The sequence below is a fragment of the Pristiophorus japonicus genome, chromosome 9, assembly GCF_044704955.1.
Source record: "Pristiophorus japonicus isolate sPriJap1 chromosome 9, sPriJap1.hap1, whole genome shotgun sequence".
NCBI lineage: Eukaryota > Metazoa > Chordata > Chondrichthyes > Pristiophoridae > Pristiophorus > Pristiophorus japonicus.
The window spans coordinates 170,509,789-170,531,518 of NC_091985.1; the positions used below are offsets into that span (position 1 = coordinate 170,509,789).

Genomic DNA, 21,730 nt, shown 5'->3' on the forward strand with positions numbered 1-21,730 from the left:
CTAGGGGATTTGAGCATAGGAGCAGGGAGGTCTTACTGCAGTTGTACAGGGCCTTGGTGAGGCCTCACCTAGAATATTGTGTTCAGTTTTGATCTCCTAATCTGAGGAAGGACGTTCTTGCTATTAAGGGAGTGCAGCGAAGGTTCACCAGACTGATTCCCGGGATGGCTGGACTGACATATGAGGAGAGACTGGATCAACTGGGCCTTTATACACTGGAGTTTAGAAGGATGAGAGGGGATCTCATAGAAACTTCCAAGATTCTGACGGGACGGAACAGGTTAGATGCGGGTAGATTGTTCCTGATGTTGGGGAAGTCTAGAACCAGGGGACACAGTCTTAGGATAAGGAGTAGATCATTTAGGACTGAGTTGAGGAGAAACTTCTTCACTCAGAGAGTTGTTAACCTGTGGAATTCTCTACCGCAGAGAGTTGTTGATGCCAGTTCATTGGATATATTCAAGAGGGAGTTAGATATGGCCCTTATGGCTAAAGGGATCAAGGAGTATGGAGAGAAAGCAGGAAAGGGGTACTGAGGTGAATAATCAGCCATCATCTTATCGAATGGTGGTGCAGGCTCGAAGGGCCGAATGGCCTACTCCTGCACATATTTTCTATGTTTCTACAAGACTGGAGACTGTACTGGATCACAGGTGTCGAGCTCGAAGGGTCAGTTGGCCAAGCCTTGTCGAATTCTGAAGTAACTATGTTAACAGCCCTCTTTTTATCCCTTTCCTTCACTCTCGCTACGTGAGGATCCGCATGTTTCAAAGTATTACCTCATCCAATCAGCTGCAATAACTTCAGTTTTAACAAGAATAACTCCCCAATTTTCCAGATCTATTGCAGGTGCCATTTCAAGGCTGGAGCTAACAGAGACAGTTTTGTGGTCTCTCTGTGCGAAAAGCCTGACTTACTCGGATCCCTTTTACTAACTGAACACTGCTAACAGAAACTTACTGAAAACCTCAAGTTAATGTGAAAAATGTACCTGTGAGTAATGCAGTCATGCCTGTCACTAGTACGATTCACTACTGAGATTAAAGCAGTTGTGCAAATCACCTCTATGATTCACTCTCTCTCTCTCTCTCTCTCTCTCTCTGGCAGTCCCTCGGAGTCGAGGATGACTTACTTCCACACTAATGGGTTCTCAGGTGACCGATGAGTCCAATGTGGGACCTACAGTCTCTGTCACAATGGGGAGGTGGTGGTTGAAGGGACGGGTGGGTGGGGTGCTTGGGTTGTCGTGCGCTCCTTCCGCTGTTGACACTTGGCTTCAGTTTGCTCACGGCGATGAGAATCAAGGGTTTCGGAGCCTTCCCGGATGCTTCTCGTCCACTTTGAGCGGTCTTGGGCCGGGGATTCCCAGGTGTCGGTGGGGATGTTGCACTTTTTCAAGGCGGCTTTGAGGGTGTCCTTGAAACATTTCCTCTGCCCACCTGGGATTCGCTTGCCGTGTCGGAGCTCCGAGTAGAGCGCTTGTTTTGGGGAGTCTCCCTCTTGAATATATCCAATGAACTGGCATCAACAACTCCCTGCAGCAGGGAAAATGTTGGAATCAATTATTAAAGATGAAATAGCAGCGCATTTGGAAAGCAGTGACAAGATCGGTCCAAGTCAGCATGGATTTATGAAAGGGAAATCATGCTTGATAAATCTTCTGGAATTTTTTGAGGATGTAACTAGTAGAGTGGACAAGGGAGAACCAGTGGATGTGGTGTATTTGGACTTTCAAAAGGCTTTTGACAAGGTCCCACACAAGAGGTTGGTGTGCAAAATCAAAGCACATGGTATTGGGGGTAATGTACTGACGTGGATAGAGAACTGGTTGGCAGACAGGAAGCAGAGAGTCGGGATAAACGGGTCCTTCTCAGAATGGCAGGCAGTGACTAGTGGAGTGCCTCAGGGCTCAGTGCTGGGACCCCAGCTCTTTACAATATACATTAATGATTTAGATGAAGGAATTGAGTGTAATATTTCCAAGTTTGCAGATGACACTAAACTGGGTGGCGATGTGAGCTGTGAGGAGGATGCTCAAAGGCTGCAGGGTGACTTGGACAGATTAGGTGAGTGGGCAAATGCAGTATAATGTGGATAAATGTGAGGTTATCCACTTTGGGGGCAAAAACACGAAGGCAGAATATTATCTGAATGGCAGCAGATTAGGAAAGGTGGAGGCGCAATGAGATCTGGGAGTCATGGTTCATCAGTCATTGAAAGTTGGCATGCAGGTACAGCAGGCGGTGAAGAAGGCAAATGGTATGTTGGCCTTCATAGCTAGGGGATTTGAGTATAGGAGCAGGGAGGTCTTACTGCAGTTGTACAGGGTCTTGGTGAGGCCTCACCTGGAATATTGTGTTCAGTTTTGGTCTCCTAATCTGAGGAAGGACCTTCGTGCTATTGAGGGAGTGCAGCGAAGGTGCACCAGACTGATTCCCGGGATGGTGGGATTTATATATGAGGAGAGACTGGATCAACTGGGCCTTTATAAACTGGAGTTTAGAAGGATGAGAGGGGATCTCATAGAAACTTCCAAGATTCTGACGGGACTGGACAGGTTAGACGCAGGAAGAATGTTGCCGATGATGGGGATGTCCAGAACCAGGGGATATAGTCTTAGGATAAGGGGTAGGCCATTTAGGACTGAGATGAGGAGAAACTTCTTTACTCAGAGAGTTGTTAACCTGTGGAATTCCCTACCGCAGAGTTGTTGATGCCAGTTCATTGGATATATTCAAGAGGGAGTTAGACATGGCCCTTACGGCTAAAGGGATCAAGCGGTATGGAGAGAAAGCAGGAAAGGGGTACTGAAGGAATGATCAGCCATGATCTCATTGAATGGTGGTGCAGGCTCGAAGGGCCGAATGGCCTACTCCTGCACCTATTTTCTATGTTTCTATCAGTACTGCCATCCCACCTCCCTTTTTTCCTTCCCTAAATTTTCTGAAATCTTTGTATCCTTGAATACTAAGCGCCCATTTCTCTGCATTTTTAAGCCATGTAAAGAGGGAGAAAATAGATTAGGAGTGTAAACTAGCAAGAAATATAAAAACAGACAGTAAGAGCTTCTACAAGTATGTAAAAAGGAAAAGAGTAGCTAAAGTAAATGTTGGTCCCTTAGAGGATGAGACTGGGGAATGAACAATGGGAAACAAGGAAATAGCAGAGACTTTGTACAAATATTTTGTAGAGACATAGAAACAGAGAAACATGGAAAATAGGTGGAGTAGGCCATTCGGCCCTTCGAGCATGCACCGCCATTCAATGAGTTCATGGCTGAACATGCAACTTCAGTACCCCATTCCTGCTTTCTCGCCATACCCATTGATCCCTCTAGTAGTAAGGACTACATCTACTTCCTTTTTGAATATATTTAGTGAATTGGCCTCAACAACTTTCTGTGACAGAGAATTCCACAGGTTCATCACTCTCTGGGTGAAGAAGTTTCTCCTCATCTCGGTCCTAAATGGCTTACCCTTATCCTTAGACTGTGACCCCTGGTTCTGGACTTCCCAAACATTGGGAACATTCTTCCTGCATCTAACCTGTCTAAACCCGTCAGAATTTTAAACGTTTCTATGAGGTCCCCTCTCATTCTTCTGAACTCCAGTGAATACAAGCCCAGTTGATCCAGTCTTTCTTGATATGTCAGTCCCGCCATCCCGGGAATCAGTCTGGTGAACCTTCGCTGCACTTCCCCTCAATAGCAAGAATGTCCTTCCTCAAGTTAGGATACCAAAACTGTACACAATACTCCAGGTGTGGCCTCACCAAGGACCTGTACAACTGTAGCAACACCTCCATGCCCCTGTACTCAAATCCCCTCGCTATGAAGGCCAACATGCCATTTGCTTTCTTAACCGTCTGCTGTACCTGCATGCCAACCTTCAATGACTGATGTATCATGACACCCAGGTCTTGTTGCATCTCCCCTTTTCCTAATCTGTCACCATTCAGATAATAGTCTATCTCTCTGTTTTTACCACCAAAGTGGATAACCTCACATTTATCCACATTATACTTCACCTGCCATGCATTTGCCCACTCACCTAACCTATCCAAGTCACTCTGCAGCCTCATAGCATCCTCCTCGCAGCTCACACTGCCACCCAACTTAGTGTCATCCGCAAATTTGGAGATACTACATTTAATCCCCTCGTCTAAATTATTAATGTACAATGTAAACAGCTGGGGCTCCAGCACAGAACCTTGCGGTACCCCACTAGTCACTGCCTGCCATTCTGAAAAGTCCCAATTTACTTCTACTCTTTGCTTCCTGTCTGCCAACCAGTTCTCAGTCCACGTCAGCACACTACCCCCAATCCCATGTGCTTTAACTTTGCACATTAATCTCTTGTGTGGGACCTTGTCGAAAGCCTTCTGAAAGTCCAAATACACCACATCCACTGGTTCTCCCTTGTCCACTCTACTGGAAACATCCTCAAAAAATTCCAGAAGATTTGTCAAGCATGATTTCCCTTTCACAAATCCATGCTAACTTGGATCTATCATGTCACCTCTTTCTAAATGCGCTGCTGTGACATCCTTAATAATTGATTCCATTTTTTTACCCACTATCGATGTCAGGCTGACCGGTCTATAATTCCCTGTTTTCTCTCTCCCTCCTTTTTTAAAAAGTGGGGTTACATTGGCTACCCTCCACTCCATAGGAACTGATCCAGAGTCGATGGAATGTTGGAAAATGACTGTCAATGCATCCGCTATTTCCAAGGCCACCTCCTTAAGTACTCTGGGATGCAGTCCATCAGGCCCTGGGGATTTATCGGCCTTCAATCCCATCAATTTCCCCAACACAATTTCCCGACGAATAAGGATTTCCCTCAGTTCCTCCTTCTTACTAGACCCTCTGACCCCTTTTACATCCGTGAATACCGAACCAAAGTACTTGTTCAATTGGTCTGCCATTTCTTTATTCCCCGTTATGACTTCCCCCGATTCTGATTGCAGGGGACCTACATTTGTCTTTACTAACTTTTTTCTCTTTACATATCTATAGAAGCTTTTGCAGTCCGTCTTAATGTTCGCTGCAAGCTTCCTCTCGTACTCTATTTTCCCTGCCCGAATCAAACCCTTTGTCCTCCTCTGCTGAGTTCTAAATTTCTTCCAGTCCCCGGGTTCGCTGCTATTTCTGGCCAATTTGTATGCCACTTCCTTGGCTTTAATACTATCCCTGATTTCCCTTGATAGCCACGGTTGAGCCACCTTCCCTTTTTTATTTTTACGCCAGACAGGGATGTACAATTGTTGTAGTTCATCCATGCGGTCTCTAAATGTCTGCCATTGCCCATCCACTGTCAACCCCTTAAGTATCATTCGCCAATCTATCCTCGCCAATTCACGCCCCATACCTTCAAAGTTACCCTTCTTTAAGTTCTGGACCATGCTCTCTGAATTAACTGTTTCATTCTCCATCCTAGTGTAGAATTCCACCATATTATGGTCACTCTTCCCCAAGGGGCCTCGCACAACGAGATTGCTAATTAATCCTCTCTCATTACACAACACCCAGTCTAAAATGGCCTCCCCCCGAGTTGGTTCCTTGACATATTGGTCGAGAAAACCATCCCTTATACACTCCAGGAAATCCTCCTCCACTGTATTGCTTCCAGTTTGGTTAGCCCAATCTATATGCATATTAAAGTCACCCATGATAACTGCTGCACCTTTATTGCATGCACCCCTAATTTCCTGTTTGATGCCCTCCCCAACATCACTACTACTGTTTAGAGGTCTGTACACAACTCCCACTAATGTTTTTTGCCCTTTGGTGTTCTGCAGCTCTACCCATATAGATTCCACATCATCCAAGCTAATGTCCTGCCTAACTATTGCATTAATCTCCTCTTTAACCAGCAATGCTACCCCACCTCCTTTTCATTTTATTCTATCCTTCCTGAATGTTGAATACCCTTGGATGTTGAGTTCCCAGCCCTGATCATCCTGGAGCCACGTCTCTGTAATCCCAATCACATCATATCTATTAACATCAATTTGCACAGTTAATTCATCCACCTTATTACAGATACTCCTTGCATTAAGACACAAAGCCTTCAGGCTTGTTTCTTTAACACCCTTTGACCTTTTAGAATTATGATGTAGTGTGGCCCTTTTTATTTCTTGCCTTTGTTTACTCGGCCTTCCACTATTGCTTTTTACCTTTCTACCATCTGTTTCTGACTCCATATTACTTCGCCCTGTCTCGCTGCATAGGTTCCCATGAGGCAGATAGGCTGCAGAGTATCTGTCTCCACGGGAGACTAAAAGTGTCCCAATAATAGTAGAAAATCAGGGGGCAAAAGGGAGGGAGGAATGTAAAACAATTATCTCGAGAGAAAAAGTACTAGGCAAACTAATGGGACTATATTAAGGTGGTTAAGATGGCATATGGAATACTTGTATTCTACACTAATAAAGGCAAGAGCAGGGAGGTTATGCTCGAACTGTATAAAACACTAGTTAGCCCACAGCTGGAGTACTGCATGCAGTTCTGGTCACCGCATTACAGGAAAGATGTGATTGCACTAGAGAGGGTACAGAGGAGATTTACGAGGATTTTAGCTATGAGGTAAGATTAGATAGGCTGGGGTTGTTTTCTTTGTAACAGAGGAGGCTGAGAGGAGACCTTATTGAGGTGTATAAAATTATGAGGGGCCTAAATAGAGTGGATAGGAAGGACCTGTTTCCCTTAGCAGAGGGGTCAACCACCAAGGGGCATAGGTTTAAAGTAATTGGTTGAAGGTTTAGAGGGGATTTGAGGATGGTGGGGGTCTGGAACTCACTGCCTGAAAGGGTGGTAGAGGCAGAAACCCTCACCACATTTAAAGGGTACTTGGATGTGCATCTGAAGTGCCGTAACCTACAGGGCGACGGACCAAGACCTGGAAAGTGGAATTAGGCTGAATAGCTCTTTGTCGGCCGGCGCGGACACGATGGGCCGAAATGGCCTCCTTCCGTGCTGTAAATTTCTATGATTCCATGACTAAAGGCTGACAAATCCCCTGGACCTGATGGGCTGCATCCTATGGTCTTAACAGAAGTGGCTGCAGAGATAGTGGATGCTTTGGTTGTAATCTTCCAAAATTTCCTCGATTCTGGCAAGGTCCCAGCGGATTGGAAAACAATATCATCATAATTCAGTCAGGCAGAGTCAGCATGGTTTTATGAAAGGGAAATCATGTTCGACAAATTTGCTGGAGTTCTTTGAGGATGTAACGAGCAGGGTGGATAAAGGGGAAGAAGTAGATGTCGTACATTTGGATTTCCAGAAGGCATTCGATAAGGTACCACATGAAAGGTTACTGCACAAGATAAAAGCTCATGCACGATGTTGGGGGTAATATATTAGCATGGATAGAGGATTGGCTAACTAACAGAAAACAGAGAGTCGGGATATTTTCTGGTTAGCAAATAGTGACTAGTGAGGTGCCGCAGGGATGGGTGCTGGGTCCTCAACTATTTACAATCTATATTAATGACTTGGCGGAAGGGACCGAGTGTAATGTAGCCAAATTTGTTGATGATACAAAGATGGGTGGGAAAGCAAGTTGTGAGGAGGATGCAAAGAGTCTTCAAAGGGACTTAGACAGGATAAGTGAGTGGGGAAAATACTGGCAGATGTGGAAAAATGGGAGGTTATAGAAACATAGAAACATAGAAAATAGGTGCAGGAGCAGGCCATTCAGCCCTTCTAGCCTGCACCGCCATTCAATGAGTTCATGGCTGAACATGAAACTTCAGTACCCACTTCCTGCTTTCACGCCATACCCCTTGATCCCCCGAGTACTAAGGACTTCATCTAACTCCCTTTTGAATATATTTAGTGAATTGGCCTCAACTGCTTCCTGTGGTAGAGAATTCCACAGGTTCACCACTCTCTGGGTGAAGAAGTTTCTCCTTATCTCGGTCCTAAATGGCTTACCCCTTATCCTTAGACTGTGACCCCTGGTTCTGGACTTCCCCAACATTGGGAACATTCTTCCTGCATCCAACCTGTCCAAACCCGTCAGAATTTTAAACGTTTCTATGAGGTCCCCTCTCACTCTTCTGAACTCCAGTGAATACAAGCCCAGTTGATTCAGTCTTTCTTGATAGGTCAGTCCCACCATCCCGGGAATCAGTCTGGTGAATCTTCGCTGCACTCCCTCAACAGCAAGTATGTCCTTCCTCAAGTTAGGAGACCAAAACTGTACACAATACTCCAGGTGTGGCCTCACCAAGGCCCTGTACAACTGTAGCAACACCTCCCTGCCCCTGTACTCAAATCCCCTCGCTATGAAGGCCAACATGCCATTTGCTTTCTTAACCGCCTGCTGTACCTGCATGCCAACCTTCAATGACTGATGTACCATGACACCCAGGTCTCGTTGCACCTTCCCTTTTCCTAATCTGTCACCATTCAGATAATAGTCTGTCTCTCTGTTTTTACCACCAAAGTGGATAACCTCACATTTATCCACATTATACTTCATCTGCCACGCATTTGCCCACTCACCTAACCTATCCAAGTCACTCTGTAGCCTCATAGCATCCTCCTCACAGCTCACACTGCCACCCAACTTAGTGTCATCCGCAAATTTGGAGATACTACATTTAATCCCTTCGTCTAAATCATTAATGTATAATGTAAACAGCTGGGGCCCCAGCACAGAACCCTGCGGTACCCCACTAGTCACTGCCTGCCATTCCGAAAAGTACCCATTTACTCCTACTCTTTGCTTCCTGTCTGACAACCAGTTCTCAATCCACGTCAGCACACTACCCCCAATCCCATGTGCTTTAACTTTGCACATTAATCTCCTGTGTGGGACCTTGTCGAAAGCCTTCTGAAAGTCCAAATATACCACATCAACTGGTACTCCTTTGTCCACTTTATTGGAAACATCCTCAAAAAATTCCAGAAGATTTGTCAAGCATGATCTCCCTTTTACAAATCCATGCTGACTTGGACCTATCATGTCACCATTTTCCAAATGCGCTGCTATGACATCCTTAATAATTGATTCCATCATTTTACCCACTACTGAGGTCAGGCTGACCGGTCTATAATTCCCTGCTTTCTCTCTCCCTCCTTTTTTAAAAAGTGGGGTTACATTGGCTACCCTCCACTCGATAGGAACTGATCCAGAGTCAATGGAATGTTGGAAAATGACTGTCAATGCATCCGCTATTTCCAAGGCCACCTCCTTAAGTACTCTGGGATGCAGTCCATCAGGCCCTGGGGATTTATCGGCCTTCAATCCCATCAATTTCCCCAACACAATTTCCCGACTAATAAAGATTTCCCTCAGTTCCTCCTCTTTAATAGACCCTCTGACCACTTTTATATCCGGAAGGTTGTTTGTGTCCTCCTTAGTGAATACTGAACCAAAGTACTTGTTCAATTGGTCTGCCATTTCTTTGTTCCCCGTTATGACTTCCCCTGATTCTGACTGCAGGGGACCTACGTTTGTTTTTACTAACCTCTTTCTCTTTACATACCTATAGAAACTTTTGCAATCCGCCTTAATGTTCCCTGCAAGCTTCTTCTCGTACTCCATTTTCCCTGCCCTAATCAAACCCTTTGTCCTCCTCTGCTGAGTTCTAAATTTCTCCCAGTCCTCAGGTTCGCTGCTATTTCTGGCCAATTTGTATGCCACTTCCTTGGCTTTAATACTATCCCTGATTTCCCTAGATAGCCACGGTTGAGCCACCTTCCCTTTTTTATTTTTACGCCAGACAGGAATGTACAATTGTTGTAATTCATCCATGCGTTCTCTAAATGTCTGCCATTGCCCATCCACAGTCAACCCCTTAAGTATCATTAGCCAATCTATCTTAGCCAATTCATGCCTCATACCTTCAAAGTTACCCTTCTTTAAGTTCTGGACCATGGTCTCTGAATTAACTGTTTCATTCTCCATCCTAATGCAGAATTCCACCATATTATGGTCACTCTTCCCCAAGGGGCCTCGCACAATGAGATTGCTAATTAATCCTCTCTCATTACACAACACCCAGTCTAAGATGGCCTCCCCCCTAGTTGGTTCCTCGACATATTGGTCTAGAAAACCATCCCTTATGCATTCCAGGAAATCCTCCTCCACCGTATTGCTTCCAGTTTGGCTAGCCCAATCTATGTGCATATTAAAGTCACCCATTATAACTGCTGCACCTTTATTGCATGCACTCCTAATTTCCTGTTTGATGCCCTCCCCAACATCACTACTACTGTTTGGAGGTCTGTACACAACTCCCACTAACGATTTTTGCCCTTTAGTGTTCTGCAGCTCCACCCATATAGATTCCACATCATCCAAGCTAATGTCTTTCCTAACTATTGCATTAATCTCCTCTTTAACCAGTAATGCTACCCCACCTCCTTTTCCTTTTATTCTATCCTTCCTGAATGTTGAATACCCCTGGATGTTGAGTTCCCAGCCCTGATCATCCTGGAGCCACGTCTCCGTAATCCCAATCACATCATATTTGTTAACATCTATTTGCACAATTAATTCATCCACCTTATTGCGGATACTCCTTGCATTAAGACACAAAGCCTTCAGGCTTGTTTTTTTAACACCCTTTGTCCTTTTAGAATTTTGCTGTACAGTGGCCCTTTTTGTTCTTTGCCTTGGGTTTCTCTGCCCTCCACTTTTCCTCATCTCCTTTCTGTCTTTTGCTTTTGCTTCCTTTTTGTCTCCCTCTGTCTCCCTGTATAGGTTCCCATCCCCCTGCAATATTAGTTTAACTCCTCCCCAACAGCACTAGCAAACACTCCCCCTAGGACATTGGTTCCGGACCTGCCCAGGTGCAGACCGTCCGGTTTGTACTGGTCCCACCTCCCCCAGAACCGGTTCCAATGCCCCAAGAATTTGAATCCCTCCCTGCTGCACCACTGCTCAAGCCATGTATTCATCTGCGCTATCCTGCGATTCCTACTCTGACTAGCACGTGGCACTGGTAGCAATCCCGAGATTACTACTTTTGAGGTCCTACTTTTTAATTTAGCTCCCAACTCCTTAAATTCTTTTCGTAGGACCTCATCCCTTTTTTTACCTATGTCGTTGGTACCAATGTGCACCACGACAACTGGCTGTTCTCCCTCCCATTTCAGAATGTCCTGCACCCGCTCCGAGACATCCTTGACCCTTGCACCAGGGAGGCAACATACCATCCTGGAGTCTCGGTTGCGTCCGCAGAAACGCCTATCTATTCCCCTCACCATCGAATCCCCTATCACTATCGCGCTCCCACTCTTTTTCCTGCCCTCCTTTGCAGCAGAGCCACCTACGGTGCCATGAACTTGGCTGCTGCTGCCCTCCCCTGATGAGTCATCCTCCCCAACAGTACTCAAAGCAGTGTATCTGTTTTGCAGGGGGATGACCACAGGGGACTCCTGCACTATCTTTCTTGCACTGCTCTTCCTGTTGGTCTTCCATTCCATATCTGGCTGTGGACCCTTCTCCTGCGGTAAGACCAACTCACTACACGTGATACTCACGTCATTCTCAGCATCGTGGATGCTCCAGAGTGAATCCACCTTCAGCTCCAATTCTGCAACGCGGACCGTCAAGAGCTCGAGGCGGATACACTTCCCACACACGTAGTCGTCAGGGACACCGGAAGTGTCCCCGAGTTCCCACATGGTACAGGAGGAGCATATCACATGACTGAGCTCTCCTGCCATGTCTTAACCTTAGATACCCTTAAATTGGTAATAACAATGTTATAGTTCACTTACTGATATAAAAAATAAAAGAAAAGCTACTCACCCAACACCAGCCAATCACTTACCCCATTGGCTGTGACGTCACTTTTTGATTACTTTCTACTTCTATTTTGCTTTCTCTCCCGCTGTAGCTGCACCGGTATGCTTTTTGACAGGTCGCTCCCCTCTCACCAACTGCCGCTGGCTCTCGATCTCCCGCTGGGCTTTTGACAGGTCGCTCCCCTCTCACCAACTGCCGCTGGCTCTCGATCTCCCGCTGGGCTTTTGACAGGTCGCTCCCCTCTCACCAACTGCCGCTGGCTCTCGATCTCCCGCTGGGCTTTTGACAGGTCGCTCCCCTCTCACCAACTGCCGCTGGCTCTCGATCTCCCGCTGGGCTTTTGACAGGTCGCTCCCCTCTCACCAACTGCCGCTGGCTCTCGATCTCCCGCTGGGCTTTTGACAGGTCGCTCCCCTCTCACCAACTTATCCACTTAAGCAGGAAGAATAGAAAAGCAAAATATTATTTAAATGGAGAAGACTAGAGAATGCTGCAGTATAGACGGATCTGGGTGTCCTCATACATGAAACACAAAATGTTAGCATGCAGGTACAGCAAGTAATTAGGGAGGCAAATGGAATGTTGGCCTTTATTGAGAGAGTATAAAAGTAGGGAAATTTTGCTACAATTATACAGGACGTTGGTGAGGCCACACCTGGAACACTGCAGACACTTTTGGTCTCCTAATTTAAGGAGGGATATACTTGCATTGGAGGCAGTTCACAGAAGGTTCATGAAGTTGATTCCTGGGATGAAGAGGTTGTCTTATGAGGAAAAGTTGAGCAGCTTGGGCCTACACTCATTGGAGTTTAGAAGACTGAGAGGTGATCTTATTGAAACATATAAGATTCTGACGGGGCTTGACAGGGTAGATGCTGAGAGGATATTTTCCCTCATGGGGGAATCTAGGACTAGGGGGCAGAGCTTCAGAATAAGGGACCACCCATTTAAGACTCAGAGGGTCGTGAGCCTTTGGAATTCTCTACCGCAGAGAGCAGTGGAGGCTGGGTCATGGAATATATTCAATGCTGAGATGGACAGATTCTTGAACAATTATGGCGTCGAGGGTTATGGAGAACAGGCAGGAAAGTGGAGTTGAGGCCAAGATCAGATCAGCCATGATCGTATTGAATGGTGGAGCAGGCTCAAGGGCCATGTGGCTTACTCCTGTTCCTATTGCTTATGTTCTTCTTTTGTTCTTCCTACCAGCATTCACGACTGAGATTAATGCAGTCGTGTCTATCACTACTACCATTCACTGCTGAGATTAATGCACTCATGTCTGTCACGACTACCATTCACTGCTGAGATTAATGCACTCGTGCCTGTCACTACTACAATTCACAACTGAGATTAATGCACTCGTGCCTGTCACTACTACAATTCACTGCTGAGATTAATGCATTCGTGTCTGTCACGACTACCATTCACTGCTGAGATTAATGCACTCGTGCCTGTCACTACTACAATTCACAACTGAGATTAATGCAGCCATGCCCGTCACTACTACGATTTATGACTGAGATTAATGCACTCGTGCCCGACACTACGACCATTCACTTCTGAGATGAATGCAGCCGTACCCGTCCCCACTACCATTCACTACTGAGATTAATGCAGTCGTGCCCATCACTACTACGATTCACGACTGAGATTAATGCACACGTGCCCAACACTACTATCATTCACTACTGAGATGAATGCAGCCGTGCCCGTCACTACTACGATTTACGACTGAGATTAATGCACTCGTGCCCAACACTACTACCATTCACTACTGAGATGAATGCAGCCGTGCCCGTCCCTACTACCATTCACGACTGAGATTAATGCAGTCGTGCACGTCACTACTACCATTCACGACTGAGATTAACGCACTACTACCATTCACTACTACCATTCACTACTGAGATTAATGCACCCGTGCCCGTCGGTACTACCATTCACGACTGAGATTAATGCAGTCGTGCCTGTCACTATTACCATTCACGACTGAGATTAATGTACTCGTGCCCGTCACTACTATGATTCACGACTGAGATTAATGCACTCGTGCCTGTCACTACTACCATTCACTACTGAGATGAATGCAGCCGTGCCCGTCCCTATTACCATTCACTACTGAGATTAATGCAGTCGTGCCCGTCACTACTACCATTCACGACTGAGATTAATGCAGTCTTGCCCGTCACTACTATGATTCACTACTGAGATAAATGCAGTCATGCCGGTCACTACTACCATTCACTACTGAGATTAACACACTACTACCATTCACGACTACCATTCACGACTGAGATGAATGCACTCGTGCCTGTCACTGCTACCATTCATGACTGAGATTAATGCAGTCATGCCTGTCACTACTATCATTCACTACTTGGAATAATGCAGTCATGCCTGTCACTACTACAATTCACGACTGAGATTAATGCACTCGTGCCCGTCACTACTACCATTCACTACTCAGATTAATGCACTCATGCCTGTCACTACTACCATTCACAACTGTGATTATTGCAGTCATGCCTGTCACTACTATCATTCACTACTTAGAATAATGCAGTCATGCTTGTCACTACTGCCATTCACTGCTGAGATTAATGCCCTCGTGCCTGTCACTACGACCATTCACTACTGAGATTAATGCACTCGTGCCTGTCACTACTACCATTCATGACTGAGATTAATGCAGTCGTTCATGTCACGACTGTAATTCTCTGCTGAGATTAATGCATTCATGCCCGTCACTATTATCATTCACAACTCAGATTAATGAGCTCGTTCCTGTCACTACTACCATTCACTACTGAGATTAACGCACTACTACCATTCACGACTACCATTCACTACTGAGATTAATGCACACGTGCCCGTCAGTACTACCATTCACTACTGAGATTAATGCACTCGTGCCTGTCACTACTACCATTCACTGCTGAGATTAATGCAGTCGTGCCCGTCACTACTACCATTCACAACTGAGATTAATGCAGTCGTGCCCGTCACTACTATGATCCACTACTGCAATTAATGCACTCGTGCCTATCATTACTATGATTCACTACTGAGATTAATGCACTCGCACCCATCACTGCTATGATTAATGCAGTCATGCCCGTCACTACTGCCATTCACGACTGAGATTATTGCAGTCGTGCCCGTCACGACTATGATCCACTACTGCGATTTGTGCACTCGTGCCTGTCATTACTACGATTCACTGCTGAGATTAATGCACTCGCACCCATCACGACTATGATTATTGCAGTCGTGCCAGTCACTACTACGATTCACTGCTGAGATTAATGCAGTGGTGCCTGTCAGTTCTACGATTCACGACTGAGATTAATGCACTCGTGCCTGTCACTACTATCATTCACGACTGAGATTAATGCAGTCGTGCCCGTCACTACTACCATTCACGACTGAGATTATTGCAGTCTTGCCAGTTACTACTACCCTTCACGACTGAGATTAATGCACTCGTGCCTGTCACGACTACAATTCACGACTGAGATTAATGCACTCGTGCCCGTCACGACTACCATTCACTACTGAGATTAATGCTATCGTGCCCGTTACTACTATTATTCACAACTGAGATTAATGCACTTGTGCCCATCACTACTGCCATTCACTCCTGAGATTAATGCCGTCGTGCCCGTCACTACTACCATTCACTACTGCGATTAATGCACTTGTGCCTGTCACTACTGCCATTCACAACTGAGATTAATGCAGTCATGCCTGTCACTACTTCCATTCACTACTGAGATTAATGCACTCGTGTCCGTCACTACTACCATTCACGACTGAGATTAATGCACTTGTGCCCATCACTACTGAGATTAATGCACTCGTGCCTGTCACGACTACCATTCACTACTGAGATTAATGCAGTTGGTGCTGTCACTACTGAGATTAATGCAGTCGTGCCCATCACTACTATGATCCACGACTGCGATTAATGCACTCGTGCCTGTCACGACTACCATTCACTACTGAGATTAGTGCAGTCGTGCCGATCACTACGACCATTCACGACTGAGATTAACGCACTTGTACCTGTCACGACAACCATTCACTACTGTGATTAATACAGTCGTGCCTGTCACTACTGCCATTCACTACTGAGATTAATGCAGTCGTGCCCGTCACTACTACGATTCACTGCTGAGATTAATGCAGTCGTGCCTGTCAGTACTACAATTCACGACTGAGATTAATGCACTCGTGCCTGTCACTACTATCATTCACTACTTAGAATAATGCAGTCATGCCCATCACTACTAAAATTCACGACTGAGATTAATGCACTCGTGCCCGTCACTACTCCCATTCACCACTGAGATTAATGCACTCGTGCCTGTCACGCCTACCATTCACTACTGAGATTAATGCACTTGTGCCTGTCACTACAACCATTCACTACTGTGATTAATGCAGTCGTGCCTGTCACAATTACCATTCACTACTGAGATTAATGCAGTCGTGCCCGTCACTACTATGATCCATTACTGCGATTAATGCACTCGTGCCTGTCATTACTACCATTCACTACTGAGATTAATGCACTCGTGCCCGTTACTAATATTATTCACAACTGAGATTAATGCACTTGTGCCCATCACTACTGCAATTCACGACTGAGATTAATGCCGTCGTGCCCGTCACTACTACCATTCACTACTGAGATTAATGCACTCGTGCCCGTCACTACTACCATTCACTACTGAGATTAATGCAGTTGGTGCTGTCACTACTGAGATTAATGCAGTCGTGCCCATTACTACTATGATCCACTACTGCGATTAATGCACTCGTGCCTGTCACTACTACGATTCACGACTGAGATTAATGCACTCGCACCCATCACTACTATGATTAACGCAGTCGTGCCCGTCACTACTACCATTCACAACTGAGATGAGTGCACTCGTGCCCTTCACTACTACGATCCACGATTGAGATTAGTGCAATCGTGCCCTTCACGACTACGATTCACGACTGAGATTAATGCAGTCGTGCCCTTCACTACTACGATTCACTACTGAGATTAATGCAGTCGTGCTGGTCATTACTACCATTCACTACTGAGATTAACACACGACTACCATTCACTACTGAGATTAATGCACCCGTGCCCGTCAGTACTACCATTCACGACTGAGATTAATGCACTCGTGGCAGTCACTACTACCATTCACGACTGAGATTAATGCACTTGTGCCCATCACGACTGAGATTAATGCACTCGTGCCTGTCACGACTACCATTCACTACTGAGATTAATGCAGTTGGTGCTGTCACTACTGAGATTAATGCAGTCGTGCCCATCACTACTATGATCCACGACTGCGATTAATGCACTCGTGCCTGTCACTACTACCATTCACTACTGAGATTAGTGCAGTCGTGCCGGTCACTATGACCATTCACGACTGAGATTAACGCACTTGTGCCCATCACGACTGAGATTAATGCACTCGTGCCTGTCACGACTACCATTCACTACTGAGATTAATGCAGTTGGTGCTGTCACTACTGAGATTAATGCAGTCGTGCCCATCACTACTATGATCCACGACTGCGATTAATGCACTCGTGCCTGTCACTACTACCATTCACTACTGAGATTAGTGCAGTCGTGCCGGTCACTATGACCATTCACGACTGAGATTAACGCACTTGTGCCTGTCACGACAACCATTCACTGCTGTGATTAATGCAGTCGTGCCTGTCACTACTGCCATTCACTACTGAGATTAATGCAGTCGTGACCGTCACTACTATGATCCACGACTGCGATTAATGCAGTCGTGCCTGTCACTACTGCCATTCACGACTGAGATTATTGCAGTCGTGCCTGTCACTACTACGATTCACTGCTGAGATTAATGCAGTCGTGCCTGTCAGTACTACGATTCACGACTGAGATTAATGCACTCGTGCCTGTCACTACTATCATTCACTACTTAGAATAATACAGTCATGCCCGTCACTACTAAAATTCACGACTGAGATTAATGCAGTCGTGCCCGTCACTACTACCATTCACTACTGAAATTAATGCACTTGTGCCTGTCACTACAACCATTCACTACTGTGATTAATGCAGTCGTGCCTGTCACTACTGCCATTCACTACTGAGATTAATGCAGCTGTGCCTGTCACAATTACCATTCACTACTGAGATTAATGCAGTCGTGCCCGTCACTACTATGATCCATTACTGCGATTAATGCACTCGTGCCTGTCATTACTACGATTCACTACTGAGATTAATGCACTCGTGCCCGTCACTACTACCATTCACTACTGAGATTAATGCACTCGTGCTCGTCACTACTACCATTCACTACTGAGATTAATGCAGTTGGTGCTGTCACTACTGAGATTAATGCAGTCGTGCCCATCACTACTATGATCCACTACTGCGATTAATGCAGTCGTGCCTGTCACTACTACGATTCACGACTGAGATTAATGCACTCGCACCCATCACTACTATGATTAACGCAGTCGTGCCCGTCATTACTACCATTCACAACTGAGATGAGTGCACTCGTGCCCTTCACGACTACGATCCACGATTGAGATTAGTGCAATCGTGCCCTTCACGACTACGATTCACGACTGAGATTAATGCAGTCGTGCCCTTCACTACTACGATTCACTACTGAGATTAATGCAGTCGTGCCGGTCATTACTACCATTCACTCCTGAGATTAACGCACTACTACTATTCACTACTGAGATTAATGCACCCGTGCCCGTCAGTACTACCATTCACGACTGAGATTAATGCACTCGTGGCAGTCACTCCTACCATTCACTACTGAGATTAATGCACTCGTGCCCGTCACTACTACGATTTACCACTGAGATTAATGCACTCGTGCCTGTCACTACTACAATTCACTACTGAGATTAATGCAGCCATGCCCGTCACTACTACGATTCACTATTGAGATTAATGCACACGTGCCTGTCACTACTACGATTTACGACTGAGATTAATGTACTCGTGCGCGACACTACTACCATTCACTACTGAGATTAACGCACTACTACCATTCACTACTACCATTCACGACTGAGATTAATGCACCCGTGCCCGTCAGTACTACCATTCACGACTGAGATTAATGCACTCGTGTACGTCACTCCTACCATTCACGACTGAGATTAATGCACTCATGCTTGTCACTACTACGATTCTCCACTGAGATTAATGCAGCCATGCCCATCTCTTCTACGATTCACTACTGAGATTAATGCACTCATGCCTGTCAGTACTATGATTTACGACTGAGATTAATGCAGCCATGCCCATCAGTAAGACGATGCACGACTGAGATTAATGCACTCGTGCCTGTCACGACTACCATTCACAATGAGATTAATGCACTCGTGTCTGTAACTACGACCATTTACGACTGAGATTAATGCACTCGTGCACGTCACTACTACCATTCACGACTGAGATTAATGCACTCGTGCACGTCACCACTACCATTCACTACTGAGATTATTGCAGTCTTGCCCGTCACAACTACCATTCACTACTGAAATAAATGCACTCATGCCCGTCACTACTACCATTCACTAGGTGAGATTAATGCACTCGTGCCGGTCACTACTACCATTCACTACTGTGATTATTGCAGTCATGCCTGTCACGACTGCTATTCACTGCTGAGGTTAATGCACTCGTGCCTGTCGCTACGACCATTAACTACTGAGATTAATGCACTCGTGCCTGTCACTACTACCATTCACTGCTGAGATTAATACTGTCGTGCCTGTCACTACTGCCATTCACTACTGAGATTAATGCACTCGTGCCCTTCACGACTACGATTCACAACTGAGATTAGTGCAATCGTGCCCATCACTACTATGAGCCACTGCTGCGATGAATGCACTCGTGCCTGTCACTACTACAATTCACTGCGAAGATTAATGCACTCGCACCCATCACTACTAAGATTAACGCAGTCGTGCCCGTCACTACTACCATTCACAACTGAGATGAGTGCACTCGTGCCCTTCACTACTACCATTCACGACTGAAATTAATGCACTCGTGCCCTTCACTACTACGATTCACTACTGAGATTAATGCAGTCGTGCCGGTCATTACTACCATTCACTACTGAGATTAACGCACTACTACCATTCACTACTATCATTCACTACTTAGAATAATGCAGTCATGCGCGTCACTACTACAATTCACAACTGAGATTAATGCAGTCGTGCCCGTCACTACTACCATTCACTGCTGAGATTAATACTGTCGTGCCTGTCACTACTGCCATTCACTACTGAGATTAATGCACTCGTGCCCTTCACTACTACGATTCACAACTGAGATTAGTGCAATCGTGCCCATCACTACTATGATCCACTGCTGCGATTAATGCACTCGTGCCTGTCACTACTACGATTCACGACTGAGATTAATGCACTCGCACCCATCACTACTATGATTAACGCAGTCGTGCCCGTCACTACTACCATTCACAACTGAGATGAGTGCACTCGTGCCCTTCACTACTACGATCCACGATTGAGATTAGTGCAATCGTGCCCTTCACGACTACGATTCACGACTGAGATTAATGCAGTCGTGCCCTTCACTACTACGATTCACTACTGAGATTAATGCAGTCGTGCTGGTCATTACTACCATTCACTACTGAGATTAACACACGACTACCATTCACTACTGAGATTAATGCACCCGTGCCCGTCAGTACTACCATTCACGACTGAGATTAATGCACTCGTGGCAGTCACTACTACCATTCACGACTGAGATTAATGCACTTGTGCCCATCACGACTGAGATTAATGCACTCGTGCCTGTCACGACTACCATTCACTACTGAGATTAATGCAGTTGGTGCTGTCACTACTGAGATTAATGCAGTCGTGCCCATCACTACTATGATCCACGACTGCGATTAATGCACTCGTGCCTGTCACTACTACCATTCACTACTGAGATTAGTGCAGTCGTGCCGGTCACTATGACCATTCACGACTGAGATTAACGCACTTGTGCCCATCACGACTGAGATTAATGCACTCGTGCCTGTCACGACTACCATTCACTACTGAGATTAATGCAGTTGGTGCTGTCACTACTGAGATTAATGCAGTCGTGCCCATCACTACTATGATCCACGACTGCGATTAATGCACTCGTGCCTGTCACTACTACCATTCACTACTGAGATTAGTGCAGTCGTGCCGGTCACTATGACCATTCACGACTGAGATTAACGCACTTGTGCCTGTCACGACAACCATTCACTGCTGTGATTAATGCAGTCGTGCCTGTCACTACTGCCATTCACTACTGAGATTAATGCAGTCGTGACCGTCACTACTATGATCCACGACTGCGATTAATGCAGTCGTGCCTGTCACTACTGCCATTCACGACTGAGATTATTGCAGTCGTGCCTGTCACTACTGCCATTCACTGCTGAGATTAATGCAGTCGTGCCTGTCAGTACTACGATTCACGACTGAGATTAATGCACTCGTGCCTGTCACTACTATCATTCACTACTTAGAATAATACAGTCATGCCCGTCACTACTAAAATTCACGACTGAGATTAATGCAGTCGTGCCCGTCACTACTACCATTCACTACTGAAATTAATGCACTTGTGCCTGTCACTACAACCATTCACTACTGTGATTAATGCAGTCGTGCCTGTCACTACTGCCATTCACTACTGAGATTAATGCAGCTGTGCCTGTCACAATTACCATTCACTACTGAGATTAATGCAGTCGTGCCCGTCACTACTATGATCCATTACTGCGATTAATGCACTCGTGCCTGTCATTACTACGATTCACTACTGAGATTAATGCACTCGTGCCCGTCACTACTACCATTCACTACTGAGATTAATGCACTCGTGCTCGTCACTA

The 21,730-nt window shown here is 45.8% G+C and overlaps 1 protein-coding gene across 4 annotated transcripts in view; it reads right to left on the reverse strand.

The window, feature by feature from the left end:
• The window catches only part of LOC139273324 (maestro heat-like repeat-containing protein family member 1), a 329,897-nt gene that overhangs the window by 48,919 nt on the left and 259,248 nt on the right, over window positions 1-21,730 (reverse strand). The window contains exon 1 of one of the 4 annotated variants that reach the window (XM_070890109.1): window positions 11,794-11,934. The exons of the other annotated variants lie outside the window; for them this stretch is intronic. The gene's annotated coding sequence lies outside the window, so the exon portion shown is untranslated. Of the gene's footprint in view, window positions 1-11,793; window positions 11,935-21,730 lie in introns of those variants that run through there. 4 annotated transcript variants of the gene reach the window in all.